We start from the raw sequence: 17,353 nt of genomic DNA on the forward strand, positions 1-17,353 counted from the left end.
AATACATAAATGATTTGGTCTTTTTTCCATGTCATATCGATACTAGTGGAGCACATAGGCAAACAAATACTGATAGGTTGTCCGGTTAGATATTGTGCATCTTTGGAGAATTGGGTAAAGACATCTTTAATTTGTCTAATGTAGGTCTGAGTGATGTACGTATATTTTTACACCTTGAGGAGCATAACCTATTAGACCTATGTAAAACTAATGTAGCCTAAATTGCTATTAATTTTGTTCCATTGGTGACATGATTATTATTCTCCACTACCTCATCAGTGTGCATGATGTAATTAGCGCAATAATTATCTTATCCATGCTATGTTCATAGAAAATACGGGCATGATCGAAAAGCACCACAGGATTCCCAATGCTTATCTTGTCAATTTACATCAGTTCATCTAAGCTTGAACATCTGCCTATAAATACCGTGCCCTCATACAAGAGCATCCCAAACTTGTCCCGGAGGAAGTCAATTCAAGGTAACTTCCAAGATTCCTATTACTTTAGTCATATATTTAACCATGTTAGCACACGATCAAGTTAATGAAAACATCAAATCTCAAAATTAATTGGTATAGTATCTAACTATTGAGATCATCATTTTCGTTTTGATGCAGCTTATCAACAATGAAGATCTCATTTGTGCTTGTTTTAATATTTGGTTTGACCATGATCTTCTCCAACAATAGTGTGGAAGGTGAATACATCGAGAATCCCTTGAGTTTCTCTCTTCACAGAGATAAGGGAAAGGAAAACAAGGTTCATGATGATAAATCTGTCTTCAGTTCTAGTGTTGGTGGAAAGAGCAATGAAGAAACTAAGATGGACATCAACAATCTTGGAGAAATGAAAGGAAAAGATATCGGGAATCCATCACTTGCCACCAATAAAGCCAAAAGCAAAAACCATGGCAAGGACAACAACAACAAGTGTGATGGTGATCCTATTGCACAAACCCAAGGCATGTCCATGGACACACACCATGAGATATCGATCGATGACTACCGAAGGATGTATCGTAATATTCGTAAGCACCCTTAAAGCCTTGCAGCCTGGCACTGTTGACTCTTACTAGTAGTGTATGTGTGTAGCAAATTTGCTCAGTATATAGAGCAAAATGGTTTCAAGTAATATGTGCTGCATATGTCCTTCGGTTGTGTCATGGATGACTGAGGCCTCCTGGTCAATGTACTAAACTACTAAGTAAAATAAAATGTCCATGACTAGATTGGCTTGATACATTGTATCCGCACAATACAAACTCCTAAGAGAGACAGAAAGCTATGGCTCTCACTATTATTTTTAATGATTTCTAGAGGGAAGATTTGACTAGATATTGTGGCTCTTGGTCCTTCACAAACTTCTACTCATGTATGTCTCATCATTCTATCTTCTACAATAGATATGTAGGTAGCTACCTAGTTAATTTAGTGTACATGATGTTAGAGGCAATATTTCTACTGATGCATCTGTCGTTTGTAAACCCCATAGATTTAACAAGCACATCAAAGTTGAGTTCTTGCTTGAAGACATTAATTATTAGCTTTGTTAGGCAATATTACCAGCTATGCATCTGTTACATGTAAACCCTAAAGTTTTTCTTGCGGGGTGGAGTAAACCCTAAAGTTCTAACAAGCACACCAAAGTAGAGTTCTTGCTGGAAGACAAGATGAACTTTGTTCGTGATGAAAACTAGGCTTCGATGTCTTCATGAAGAACCTTGCCAGATGACTTTATGCAAGCATATAATGGAGGTGTTTGGCTTGCAAGATCGAAATAGTTTTTGGTTCTTCCATGAACTCGTACACATGGGTAGCAATTATTGAATGGAGATTCCTTGACGCTTTAAAGTGCAGTGGTGTCTAGGCATGCGGCTCGTCTTGGAATCTGAATCAGATCAGACAAGTTCTATGATTGATGTCTGAAGAGTGAAAGTTTCGAGATCATATCTTCTTACATACATATGTAGCTTCGTATACCAGTTTCAATATTATTTATATATATGTGTATGAACTCGAGGAGGGACATTAACAAATATTTTGACAGAATCAGATTTCAGACACTACTCTAAGACAAAAATTTCTTTCCTTTCCTTGCGTTTAGATCAAATTTATCACCTAACCAAATTCATTTACCAGTTCATTGACATGATTCAAGTCTTGAGAGGTTCTTGAGGGTCTGAGAAGAACAAACCTGACGGGCGAAATCATGGCCATGTTTTCTTGTTCCAATAGGAACATCATTGCCCTGTTAGTAAAACAAGTTATAGGACGAGTACGGGTCATCAACTATTTCTCATTTGGCTTGACAAACTGTTTAGGGTTAGGGTAAGAGTCCAAATAGCACGCACCAAAAAACCTTTCAAGATAACTTATTCCTTGAGAGATCCACACAGAATGCGAGAGATTGTGTGAGAAATATATAACACAATGTTCTATTACCCTCCATCTGCCTCAAGACAGTCTCTTTCTGGACTGGAGTCTCGATCAAACCTTCAAATATCTATCACCATGATTAGTATATTATTTGATATAGCAATTCTCTCAAAATAATAACATGAGAAATGCTCATATATTGCTCACAAATTGTGAGAATGCCATCGAGTATTGGGTTCTTGTTTCAATATAAAATTGATGAATATATGCATGCATGGAATAGTTATTGATCTGATGAAAGCCATAAGAGTTATGATTAAGAGCAGAAGAATAATCATGCAAAGGTAAACAAATGAAATTTAATTAAGCATGTGAACTAGGATTAGATGTATATAACTAGGATTAGTGTAAGTTAAGAATCAGTCCTCAAAACAACAATGTTAAACAAATTGTGATGGTATTTTAATAACTTATACAACTTGTTAAATAGACAATGGATGTGCTAATATTAAATCTGTGTTTTTGGGCAGATGTAGGTTTACATAGGTTTGGCTATTCTTATGCTTATGACTATGATGCTTCATTCAAAGTATAGTAATTGTGCAATTATATTCACACTAATAGTCAAGACTTGAACATGATACTTCTTATGATATGTAAAATAACTGAAAAATTATATCCATTTCAGTAGTTAGGAATTTAACATGATTCTTTTGGTTGGTTTAACTTGACTAAGTTCATACTAATTGTCTTTGCTCTTGTTTACAAAGAAGTTCTTCTATTTGCATTACAAGTCAAGTATACATATGGTGGAGTAATCGGCAATTTGACAAACAATGTTGATAGTATAAGTGAAGAAATAGATATTTCTAGGGTTGAGTGAAGTGCCTATTTGAACCTTTTGACTAGCATACAAAGTTAGACATATGACAATCAATGGAGTGTCAATTGCAATCGATTTCATCCATCGACGAAATGATTATTATTCTCCACTATCTCATTGGTGCGTGTGACGTAATTTGCACAATAAATACCTTAGGCATGCTCTGCCGTATAATATGCGCATATGACCGATACGCACAACAAGATTCCTAATGTTTATCTTGTTACTTTCTCTATTTTTCCCATCCTTGAAGGTTCCCTTGTAAATATCATGTCTCCTATCAAGTATCTCAAACTTGGAGGAACTGAGTTCAAGGTAAGTTTCAAGACTCATACTAGTTTTAGCTATTTACTTAACAATATTAGTACATGTATCTGTTGAATATATCAAAGCTCAAAATTAATTGTTACATATAGGATATCTTAGTATTGAAATAGTGATTTTTTTGCTTTGTTGTAGCTTATCAACAACGAAGATGTCATTTGTGCTTGTTTTTACATTTGGTTTGGCCATCATCCTCTCCAAAACTGGTGTGGAAGGCAGAAGGCTTGAGGAGAATCCCTTGGATCAGTCTCTTCGAGGAGTTCAGGGAAAGGAATACGTGCTTGCTGATAACAAAGTTGTGTTTAGCTCCAGTAGTGCTGGTGGAAGCAACAACGAGGAGGCCAAGAAGGACATCAACAGTACTCCTGGAGAGATGAAGGTAAAAGCTGTTAAAGATGCATCACCTGGCTATCGCTTTAGTGCCACGAAGGATGCCGAGAACAAGATGTTTGATGTTAGTACCATGTCACGCACTCGACCCACGGACAATTTACCGCACCACAACTTAAGGGATTCTGCTAAACGCCCTTAAGACTATGCTGCTACCATGAACTGCTATCTTCTACAGTAGTATATAGGATGTGTGAGATTTGCTCAGTATATGGGGCAAATGCTTTCAAGTACTTATTGCCATGTATAGCTCTAGATCATTATGTCATGGATGGCTGGGGCTTTTCTGTCAATGTACTGAACTACTACTGCATAAAATAAAATGTCCATGACTAGCTTGGCTTGTTATATGTACTGTCCACATAGCACCAATTCCGAAGAGTAATAGATAGCTATGAGGCATTCACTAAAATTTCCAGTTGTTGGTCCTTTACAAAGTCAGACCGCTCCTTTCCAAATCACTTGCAATTTTTTACGAAGAAGAGCACTTGTCGGTCTTCTGATCTATGATACACAGGTAGGTAGCAGCTAGTTAATTCAGTATGCATGATGTTATAGGCATTATTTCTTGTTGTGCATATGTTACATGTAAAATCTAGAGTTTTTTGTGTGGGGTAAACCCTATATTTATGCTAACAATGTTGGGACATATCTCCCTCTCTCTCTCCTTGTCTTTATTTACCAAAATAACCTAAGGGATGGACTCATGATGACGGATGTTTGATGGCTATTATGAACCATGATTGTTATGTATGAGCATAAAAATAAATTATAAACATGATATACAAATAATGGTTGAGCATGAGAACATAGAACATTTGCAAAACACATAACAAGTACATAAAATAGTGAACTTAATCAAGGCCTAAGAAACAAGGTAGTTTGCTTGCAAATGGTTCCTCCATGATTCTTCTAGGGTTTAGGGTTTTGATGTTTTGCTATGCCAAATACTGAAAAATATATTGGAATTGTCCATTAATTAGATTTAAAAATCATTTAATTCATCAAAAACAAGTCAAAGCATGGTCCATAATGTATGCTAAAAAACCATTATAAGTTAATCATGACTTGAAGTCTTTAAAGGGGTTCATTGTAGACTCTTGCACAAGCAATGTGACCTTATCTTTGGACAGCCACCACTTTAGCCATCCTAATCAGCATAATGATATCTACACTTATGCTTGGTTATGGTTACGACTTTGATGCTTCATTAATTCAAAGCAATGAACAACAACAACTATGTAATAATTGAACAATTATGTTCATTTTATTAGTTAGGAACTCAAAATGAATTTTCTTTTCATGATATATAGAACAATTGAGCTTTTGATTATTATCATTTTAGATTGACTAAGTTCATGCTAATTGTCTTTGTTCTTTTCTGACGAAGCTTTCATATTTGGATTACAATATAAGTATACTTGTGGTGGGTTATTTTTCCTGCTCATCTCTAAATTGATGGGGCACATTGGCAAATAATGCCGATAGTAGAGTTCTAGAAGTATATATTATTTTATCATTAGAGAATTAGGCAATAATCTTTGTCCAAAAATCTCAACTTTTTAACAAGCATAAAGAGTTAGACATAGTTAAACTAATGTAGTCTAAACTGCAATCATTTTGTCCATCGATGACACGATTATTATTCTCCACTATCTCACTAGTGACATATATAATTAGCATAATAATTATCTTATGCAACCTATGTTTCATAGGATATGTGGGCATGATCGAAAGGCACCATAAGATTCCTAATGTATATCTTGTTAATTTTTATTAACTTGTTTAAGCTTAAAATTTTCCTTATAAATATTGTGTCTCATATCCAGTATCTCAAACTTGTCTCGGAGGGAGCGAATTCAAGGTAAACACTAAGGCTCATACTAGTTTTAGCAATTTACATAGCTATATTATTACATTTAGATGATGAATGTATCAAAGCTCAAAATTTGACTGTTATATATTAGGATCTTAGTATTGAAATGGTCAATTTTTGCTTTGTTGCAGCTTATCAACAATGAAGATCCCATTTGCACTTGTTCTCACAATTGGTTTGGTCATGATCATCTCCAAAACAAGTGTTGATTGTAGAAGGCTTGAGGAGAATCCCCTGGATTTCTCTCTTCAAGGAGTTAAGGGCAAGGACTACATGCTCGATCATAATAAAGTTGTCTTTGGCGCCACTATCGGTGGAAGAAACAATGAGAAGATCAAGAAGAACATTAAAAGTATGGGAAAGAAGAAGGGAAAAGCTACTGTAGATCCATCATTTGGCTATCCCTTTGGAGTTCCAAAGAATGCCAATGATAATAATAGAAATAGCAATGCCAAGAACAACAAGTATGATGGTGATCCTTTTGCACACACTCTGGGTATGTCAGCAGATTCACACCACCAGATATCGATCGATGAATATCGAAGGATGTTTGGTGATCTTCCTAAGCACCCATGAAGCCCTGTTGCCCTTAACTGTTATCTGCTACTGCACTATAGGATATGTCAAATTTGCTCGGTGTAAAGAGCAAATGCTTTAAAGTACTTTGTGTCATGGATAGCTCCACAACATGTAATGGATGTCTGGATCTTTAGATTAATGTCCTACACTGCTAAATGTAATAAGATGTAATGACTGGCTTGACTTATTATATTTTCTATGCACTCAATCCCAGCTCCTAAGAGAGAGAGAGAGAGAGAGAGAGAGCTATGGCATTCGCTATGTTCTTGAATCCATAGGAAGAAAATAGTACCAAAACATTCTATCTCTAGTTCGTTTGCAAAGTTAGACCACTACTTCCCAAATCACATGAAATAATTCTATCTTGTCATCCTTTGATCTTACCATATCTTCTAGGATAGACCATAAAAGATCTGTAGCCACATGTAAAACCCTAAAGAGTTTTTCTTTCAGCAGTATAAACCCTAATGCTCCCATCAAGAAAACCTAGTCAAGAAAACTATGCTAATTTGCTGCCTCCATGAAGAAGACATGTAGATTAATTAATGCAAGGGAATGGAGGTGTTTAAGTTGGAAGATCGCAATAGGTTTGGTTCTTCTTGAGAGAGAGGGGTTTCTTCCTCGATGAAACATGTACACGTGGGTCGTAATGATTAAATGGAGGATTCCTTGACGCTTTAAAGTGCGCTGATGTCGAGGCATGCGGCTCGTCATGGAATCTGAACCAGATGAGACAAGCTCTATGATTGATGCCTGCAGTGCTAACCAGATGAGACAAGCTCTATGATTGATGCCTGCAGTGCTAATTAAAGTGTGAGGACCATATCATTTTACCTACCCATGTAGCTTCTTCATATATATCTATAGAGATGTTAGGGTTTGTGAGCCTATGGCCAAACATATGTAGGCATTATCTTGTGGGCTCTTAAATTCCGTGTCATGTATTACTTCTTCATCGATGGCTGACTGACACTTGCCATCCCCTTCTTTGTGGTGTAATCAAAATGCATTGTGTAGAAGCTACATTTTTCTCATTCCTAGTTTATAGAAACAGTATCATCATATTAAGAGACACACATAAGTCAATAAATTCCTGTCTTTGAGGCATAACAACCTTAATATATTTGTTATTTATAAGATCTCTTTGAAACTACAATTTTCTATGGGTATAAACTTTTAACCATTTCTTTTGCACGTTCATATATAGATATCTATCCCTCAATAATGATATTATTTATATACCCTTTCAAACATAGTATAATTTTATAGTTGTACATTTGGATGAGGGAATTATCAAGAAAAATCTTACTTTTTGAATTTTTCCAAAGAGGTATTTCTTTTCTTTTTTTTTTCAATTTTGTAGTTCAATTATGGTGCATATCACTGAATACTTAAAAGTAACCAATTTCAAATAGACAAATGAAGCAAAAAAGAGGTTCAATTTAATCAAAAGCAAGGTAACTGAAGCTCATATTCTTTCTTTGCCAAACTTTGATAAAGTTTACTACATGGGTTGAATTTTTACAAGCCTATGATTTTACCATCAAGCATAAATCTGATATTTAAAATATTATTATTTCCATGATCATTGTTTGCTTCATGATGGATATTTCTTCAAGACCAATCGTCTATGTGTTTCTTCGTGTTCTTTAAGAGACTCTATCATGATAACGGCTCATGCTAGTGGGCTCGGATGACACTTTAGAAGAGATAAAACTTTGACGCTCATGTAAAAAAATTTATTGGCAAAAAATGTAAAAAGATATAAGGATGTGCATAAAACATTGCAAAGCTAATGATCCTTTCAATGTCCTTCAACATATTGGTGAAAATGCATACAAGATTGATTTATCGAATAGCTATGGTATCTTAAATACTTCCAATGTTGCTTGCCTATCCCTTTATCATAGCGATTTGAGGATGAATCTTTTTCATCTAGGAGAAATTGAAACAGGAGTATCTCTATACAATGACTTTAAAAAATTTAAAGTGCTTACATTAGCTTTTTCGTTAACCATGAAAGAATCTTAGTGTTGAGATTGAATTAATATCAAGATGAACTTTAAAAAATTATGAGGCAAACATTATATCATTGGAAAGCTTATTGAGTCCTTAGAGTTGAGTTTTATGATTCCTTTGGGTGATGTTTTCTGTATCTCTTAAGAGTTGTAGGACTTGAGTGATAAGCTTTTATCTATTTTAATCTAGCATATTTGAGTTTTCTATCTCCCTATCCATCCCAAAAATTAAGTGTAAACAAGGATCTCGTGTTATACGCAGCATCAAAAACTATGTGTAACCAAAGCCCATAGTGCATATAGAAAATGGAGCTACTGCAAGGATCTCCCTATCTATTACTCATGTATATGTTGTATTGAAGTGTGTCGTTGTCTTCCATTTACTTAGTGTTGTCTACTATAACACCTCAATTTGTCTCATGTGGGCAAGATTAAGATTGACTTATAAGGGTCTAATGAGTGTATTACTTGTTATCAATTTTAGCTTAAGTATTTTGACTAATGATTTAGGTCAAATAAAATTGATGAGCTAATTAGCCTATCATGCTCAAGTTATGATATTCAGTATCGTGGATGGAATACTCATCACGATATAGATCCACCACTAAGCTATGTCTCACATGCACGATGCTAGGGTTTGACCTGGGCTATGTCAAACCTTGAAGAGTACGTTAAGCCTTTAAATGGAGAAATTATAATATCCCGATTAGTCCTACATCAAAAGTGGAGTTAAGTTGAAGTTGATAGTAATACACTTATTAAACCCTTGTAGGCTTATTTTGATCGACAGAAATCAAAAGCTTTATGTATGAAGTTAAACGAGAGGCAAAATACATAATCTCTCTTATCTACTAGAATAACTATTGTTTTATGGCAGACTTGAGCTTCTGATGACGTAGATGAATAATATATAATGAGTAGACAGATACCAATATCACACCAAAAAATGCTCATCATCTTCTTCACTTTAGTTTTCTTGGATCTGAGAAAATTCTTGACTTGGATCTCAGAAAAGAGAATTCGAACAAAATAATAATATTAATCCCCAACCAAAGATCATTACTTACCATTTCATTAACATAATCCGAAGCATTGGGTTTCGTGCAGGCCTAACGAGAATACTTGACAGCTGACATCATAGCCATGCATGTCATCATAGCCTTGTCAAATAAGACAAGTACTGACTTCATCAGTCATGTACTGTCTCTCTTTTGGTTGCACACGCCCAATGCCTTCTCATCTTCCTCCTCTCTCAGGTACACCTTATGTGAGTTAATGCTCAATCGCATTCTCACAATATGTGAGCATTTCTCATGTTATTATTTTGAGAAAATTGCTATATCAAGTAGTACGCTAATCATGGTGATAGATATTGGAAGATTTCATGCAGTGAGGCTTTCTTGATGCAGATGGAGGGTATTGTGTTATATATTTCTCACACAATCTTACTCATTCCGTGTGGATCTCTCGTAGCATGAGTTTTCTTGAAAGGTTATGGTACGTGCTATTTGGACTCTTACCCTAACCCGAAACAGTTTGTCAAGCCAAAAGAGAAATAGTTGACGACTCGCAAGGACAGTACTCGTCCTATAACTTGCTTTACTAACATGGCAATGATGTTCCTATCGGAACAGGAAAACATGGCTATGTCAGGTTTGTTCTTGGAGGACCCACAAGAACCTCTCAAGACTTGAATCATGTCAATGAACTGGTAAATGAATTTGGTTAGGTGATAAATTTGATCTAAACGCAAGCAAAGGAAAAGAAATTTTGGTGTTGAGTAGTGTCTCAAATCCGATTCTGTCAAGATATATATATATATATATAATATTGAAACTGATATACGAAGCTACATATGTATGTAAGATGAGATTATCTAAAAACTTTCACTCTTCAGACATCAATCATAGAACTTGTCTGATCTGGTTCAGAATCCAAGACGCGTCGCACTTTAAAGCGTCAAGGAATCTCCATTCAATTATTGCGACCATGTGTGCGTGTTTCATGGAAGAAGAAACCCCTCTCTCGGGGAGAACCAAAAACTATTTCGATCTTGCAAGCCAAACACCTCCATTATATCCTTGCATAAATTTATCTGGCATATGTTCCTCATGAAGACGTCGAAGCCTAGTTTTCATCACGAACAAAGTTCATCTTGTCTTCCAGCAAGAACTCTACTTTGGTATGCTTGTTAGAACTTTAGGGTTTACTCAAGAGGTTACATCAGAAAGCAGATGCATGGCTATGATGTCAGCTGCCAAGTGCGTTCTCGCACCTGCATGAAACCCTAGGTTTTGGATTATGTTAATGAAATGGTAAATAATGATTGGGTGATTGTCTGGAAAAAAAAAATTTACAATTTTTTTAAATAGTACGTCTTTTTAAAATTCTCAAACAGTGATATCTTATTTTAAAAATATTAAAATACCCTCAAAAGTTGCCATGCAATTTTCTGCCTAAAGTATAAAAAAAAAAATTCATCCAAATTGTATTGTGCTTTAAAAATATTGTATAGGGTTTTTATTTTAAAATTACTGTAAAATGTTTTGAATTCAAAAACATTATAATGCTAGTTCAAAAATACTATATATTATTTTTTATTTCGAAAACACTATAATATACTGTATAGTGTTTTCAAAATAAAAATACTGTATAGTGTTTTCAAAACATGCCAGATAATGGTAAAAAATACTGTATGGTGTTTTCAAAATAAAACACTAGATTCACTTCAGGGAACATTTATATCAATGATGCCACACTCATATGTTGTGCATTTATATAAAACCATGATAGATATCCATAAACACATTGTCACTCGATGAGGAGATGGATGGATATAGCTAGAGATCGCCCATTAATGGGCCAGAAAGAGAGCAGGCCATGTTAAGAGTTCTTATTCCTCGGTTGATGATATCTACAAACATGATACTAGATTTGTAAGCTCGCATGGATCAAGAATCAGATCGTGGATACAAGGACTTGGACCAAGAAAACATCGAGGCATATACAAGAACTGGACGACGAGATCTAAATATGCATGGATGGAAGTGGAACATGGAGTATAATGAACTCAGGGGGTTGCTGATGAGATAGGTGAAGGCATGTAATGCCCACTGTTAGTGTTGATTAGCTACTCAATAGTTGACTTGAAAAGTCAGATCTAGAGATGACCAAATCCATCAGCAGCACAGAATCCTGAAACCTCTCCAAGTAGATACATCTAACAATCAACATCCAGATGCAAATGATTCAGAAACGAATAGAAGATGACAGGGAGTCGTATGGAAGGTACATAAGAACACAACCAGTTTAACAAGACAGTGAAGTGACAATTACTAGTCGAGTGAACTGAAACAAGGCATGGTAATCATTGCTAACAAGCTATTTCTTTTCATCAGCATACATAGTTTCAATTCCTTTGAAGCACTTAGTTTTCTTATATAGTTTGCTCATAGAGTGATACATTTTTTATGCATGCATCTTATGGCACCAAACAAAAAAATTCATCATTTTCTATTTATGTGTATGTAATTTTTTTAATTTATAGTTGCATGAGATTTGATTCCTTTGTTCTATTTGCTTTCAAATTTGATTAGTCAGAAAATAAAGCTTCATTTGGTTGGAATTTAGGCCAGAAAATATCGAGTGTTTCCTTGTTCCTGTAGAGAAGGACGGGAAACCTCTACAAAGGCGTTTGTTCTTCTTGTAAGCATGACTCCTTTTCCTAGAAAAATGATATGTTTTACTGATTCCATAAATTAGGGTTCTGTTGTGTGCACCGTCATCCTACATCAAATTGTCAGCCACGGATGCTGGACAAGGACTTCACGTCGAACAGAATTCATTTTGCATGTCATTTGCTCGACTCTTACTGCATTAACAGTAAACACTGTTAACTATGGATTCTTCTTTCACAATTAACTGTCCCGACATTGAATTCACATATAAGCAAACGAAATCTGAACAAGTAATTCCTCTCAGACCTGCCGACAATGCCACAGGATTTAGGCAAAAAACACTTTCCATTAACCCATCATTTTGCCGTTTAATTTGTGTGCCCACTTGATATTGTCTTTAATCGGTGGAGAATCCATGAAGGAAAAGTCTATGGAATATCAACTCTTAACAGTAACATATCTTCTTCTTCAGACGAAGAAGGGAAAAAAAGGAGGCAGTAACATTTCTTGCCTATAAAAGCAGCCCCAATACTCACCGAACCACCAGCTCGCAGTAAGAACCTTCATACCTCTCTCTGTCTGAAGCTTTCTCTCTTGTGTTGGTGAGATTTATCTTATGCTTTCAGGTCTCTCAAGTAAGGTATATTGTTGTGATGCAGCCTACATCAATCATTCTCTCAGGTTAGCCAAAGAAAGGATGAAGTTGGTGGGGATTCTCTTGCTTGGAGTTCTAGTGATGAACTCATGCTCAGTGATGCCAAGGAAGGTGTTGTTGGAAGACGACATCCATGGAGGAGGCCAAGCTGATGAGGGAGAGCAAGGAGTGGAAAGGTTTGGCTATTTCTGATGCCGACACCAATAACCATCACGCCATACCCAGAGATCAGTACAACAACTGGGTGAATATTCCAGGGTACTTGCCGGGAGATGGCGGAAATGTCAGTGGTACAGGATGAAACCATGGTTCCTGAAACTACGGTTGGCTTTACTAAGCAGCATGTGCGATGCCATATGTGCTAAGAGTACATGAATAGGTTACAGGTGCGTAGACCACGCATGGATGTCAACCCCTGCTCTGTGAACCTTGCTCCCTTCTGTAATATAAGAAGAGTCTCTCTCTCTCTCTCTCTCTCTCTCTCTCTCTCTCTCTCTCTCTCTCTCTCTCTCTCTCCACATACACACGGAGGTCAAGGTTTGTAGAAAGAAGTTAATAATACGAAGGAAAAGAAGTTGATACTATCATGCTGAATTAACTATTTACAAGCATCATCAAGCAAAAATGCATATATCTGTCTTTTCTCGAGATCGTTTCTCCTCAAAATCTTGGTTTGTATTGACAAATTCTTGATAGCGATCTGGCGTTGAAAGATGTATTTTATCGAATGATTAACCCAAGAAAATAGTGAATTCAGTGATGATTGACTATAACTTCGCATGCAATTCTCCACTAGATGTGATATTATTTGCAACCTCTAAAGTTTAGTTTAAGCTTTCGGTTTCCTTTTCCTTCAAGCATGAGATCTGATCAAAGCTATTCTTATTGATCTTACAATGCAAAGCAAGTACTTGATACATCTGGACTTCACACAACCTTAGCTGATACAAACTACACTCGAAGATTGCATTTTATGAGTTAAAATCTACTCCTTCATGTACTTGTGGGAGAAAAAATTGCACTCATTTCTTTATTCAACTTCCATCCAACCTGAATGCAAGCAAAGCATATGCCATCATATGACGAAATGGAAACATTATCATCATCTGAGATAACTATTGCATTCATCCATAACGTCAACAAGCACAACAGCAAGTGTCATAATACAAAGTAGTGAATCATTTCTCATGTACTAAACTTACAAATGAATCGGCAGCAATTTAAACTCCGACATGGTGTCAGGCCGAAGGCCTTTCTCACCATATAATCAGGTTCTATGTGTTTAAATTGAGCTATTACTTTGGTGCCGAGACGAATTATACATCCAACAAATCTCGTTCTGGCCATATCGAACAGAATGAATGCATCGACTATGAAGTCGTTGGCTCGCTTGCTGGATCAGCGAGGTAGTATCACCATACCAACTATATCTTATGCTAGCACACTTTCTGACCTCCTAAGTTATTCTTCTCTGGTACATATGAATCCTTGTGCGAACCACCAGGAACTGTTAGCATGTCACCGGTGCAGCTCCAAGAGCCTCTCAGCAATTATTTGCATCTGCTACTTCATTCTCCTTTGTTCTTCCAGTGTCACATCTTGCTCTCTTTTCCTTTCCCTGAGTAAAGATAAGAGTAAACTTAGCCCATTCAAGATATAATAAAAATGACAGGAACAAAGAAATTTTGGTAAAACATGAATAGAAAGAGATCCAATTAGAAATTAGATAGATGAAAAGTCCAAAAGAAAATATCAAAGTGGAAGTAAAGCAAAAGACAACGAGGAAGAAACAAGCCGAAGACATCCACAGCGGCATGCACTTAGGATTCAAGATGTGGATTAAGTGTGAGATAAATAGATTTCCATTTCCATGAAGAAAAACTCGAGTCTATGAACCTCTCTGATCTGTCCTGCTCCATTTATCCTATAGAAGACGATCATCATAGGATAAGCTCCTTGTTTTGCTGACAAGACTGTCATCTTATAGCATGATTAGGAAGGTATTCCGGCTACCATCCGACAACCTAGTTTGTCAGCTAAATACCATCGCATCACGGACGGAGCCATCTCACTTGTCATTTTTTCAGCCACCAAATGATGGAGCCATATCTTTCTCAGACAGAAGCAGTAGATTTGCTTTCCTATGCTTCTGTCTGTTCTTAGTCAAAAGCAGATGATCTACTCTGCCGGTTTCAGCAATGACTACCATCAGAAGCAAAACAACATTTGGAGCGTTCCAGTCCTCTCAGAAGGAAAGTTGTATAGTCTCAAGACAAGTGGAGTAGAGAACATGACAAGAAACAGGAGATAAGTTTCTGTTGAACTCAAGGAAGTCTTGCATGCACAGGATTCACTGTCTAGAATCTCGAAGACTATCAATTGTGAAGGTATCTGAAAGCTTATTTATACAGAGGAGACCAGAAAGCAAATTGGAGTGGTATTGATTAAAATATTAAGGGCCTTCCACTCAAGTCAAAATCATAAGATGGTGGGTGGTTATACATTACCAAAGAAGCATATTTTAATAGCAATAATTGATTAGTGCCAAGATCTTGAAGGCACTGAGCAAGCCTCTCAAACACGTATCTACCAGCTTGCTAATTTAGGGGCTATCAGAAATCAGTCACCAGATATCCTCAACCTTGCCTGATGCAATTTGCAACATGAGTGGCCTTTAGGAAAGGCAGGATTCCACAAAAGGAAAGGCATAAAGATGACCACCTTTGGTGTATTATTTAATTATCTTCCTCTGCTGCTTAGGTTGTTCTCTTATTGGTACAATAAAAAATCAATTTGTATAAAGGAACATGAAGGATGCTACAAGTTTGGAGACAATAACAGAACTAGTACCATTGTAAGCCATAGGTACTAATACAACAACAACTGCATTTACCATAACTATAAAATTCATGTTACTACTTTTCTGTCTTAAAGCTTCTTGAATAAGCAGATAGTGTAAAAAAGTCAAGGAGAAGCATGTGAAAAAAGATTATTTTGAAAAAAAGACAAGAAGGAAGAATTTACATACTAACCTCAAATTGACCACACTGTTTCTATGGATAACTCAGAATGTAGAACGCTGAGCAATCCTTCAAACCAGGACAATTACCAAATCAACTTGGAAATACACTTGAAACATGAAATTTGTGAGATCAGCATTCTCTAATGGTATACATGCATAATAACATGGTAAATGAAATACATGAAGAATATATATATATATATATATATATATATATATATATATATATATATATAATTTATATATGTCTTCTATGATACACAGGTAGGTAGCAGCTAGTTAGTTGAATGTACATGATATTATAGGCAATATTTCTTGTTATGCATGTGTTACATGTAACGTCTGGAGTCTCTATGTGGGGCAAACCCTACATTTATGCTAACAAAGTTGGGACATCTCTCTCTCTCTCTCTCTCTCATAGAGGATGAACACGGTATCCAAATAAAGGCTGAGCGTGAGAACATGGAACATTTGCAAAACACATAACAAGTACATAAAATAATGAACTTAATCAAGCCCTAAGAATCAAGGCAGTTTGCTTTCAAATAATTCATATGTAGTTCTTCTAGGGTTTAGGGTTTTGATAATTTGCTATGCCAAATACCTAAGAAAATAATGGGATTTTCAAGTATAATTAACAGTCAACACTGAAGTTTTGGTCTAAAAGTTCTATCCATGTGCCGATACCCCTCCTAGCAGACTAAGTGCAACACTGTATATGAATATATGGAATTTTTTGTCAAAAATAAATATCTAAGCATAAGTTTTACTAATTCAAACAAGCCATTAATTAGCTTTTCTATTCATTCAATTCATCAAAAACAGGCCAAAGCATGGATCATGACTTGATGTCTTTAAAGAAGTTCCTTGTAGACCTTATCTTTTGGATAGCCACCGGTTTAGCCAACCTAACCTGCATAATGATGTCTATACTTATGCTTGGCTATGCTTAAGACTTTGATGCTTCATTAATTCAAAGCAATGAACTACAGCAACAATAATTAATAATTGAACAATTATATTCATTTTACAAGTATGGAATTTAACATGATTTTTTTTTTTTTCATGATACATAGAATGATTGAGCTTTTGATCATTATCATTTTAGATTTACTAAGTTCATTCTAATTGTCTTTGTTCTTTTCTAAAGAAGCTTTCCTATTTGGATTATAAGATAAGTATACTTATGCTTGGTCATTTTTCCTGGTCATCTCTCAAGTAATAGACCACATTGGCAAATAATGCTGATAGTAGAGTTGTAGAAGCAGATATTATTTTTATCATTAGAGAATTAGGCAATAATCTTTGTCCAAAAGAGATTTGAGCAAAACATATATCTCAATTTTTTTATGGGCATAAAAAGTTGGACATATTTATATTAATTCGGTCTCAATTTCAATCATTTTGTCTATCGGCAACACGATTATTATTCTCCAATATCTCATTGGTGCCCTTATCGCTAAAGAGTCAGGGATTCAATGCATATGACAGCACCATAATTTATGTTTGTGCGTTTGCAAAAATATGCATGACCCTCAGATAAATCAACTC

The 17,353-nt window shown here is 35.7% G+C and overlaps 1 long non-coding RNA gene across 1 annotated transcript; it reads left to right on the forward strand.

Moving 5' to 3' along the window:
- The first annotated feature begins 408 nt into the window (after positions 1–408).
- On the forward strand, positions 409–1,240 carry LOC103972699 (uncharacterized). Its single transcript, XR_010498613.1, has 2 exons — positions 409–482; positions 621–1,240. It is a non-coding gene; the product is annotated as an uncharacterized LOC103972699 (long non-coding RNA).
- The last annotated feature ends 16,113 nt before the right edge of the window (positions 1,241–17,353 follow it).

This window comes from Musa acuminata, chromosome BXJ3-8, assembly GCF_036884655.1.
Source record: "Musa acuminata AAA Group cultivar baxijiao chromosome BXJ3-8, Cavendish_Baxijiao_AAA, whole genome shotgun sequence".
Classification (NCBI taxonomy): domain Eukaryota; kingdom Viridiplantae; phylum Streptophyta; class Magnoliopsida; order Zingiberales; family Musaceae; genus Musa; species Musa acuminata.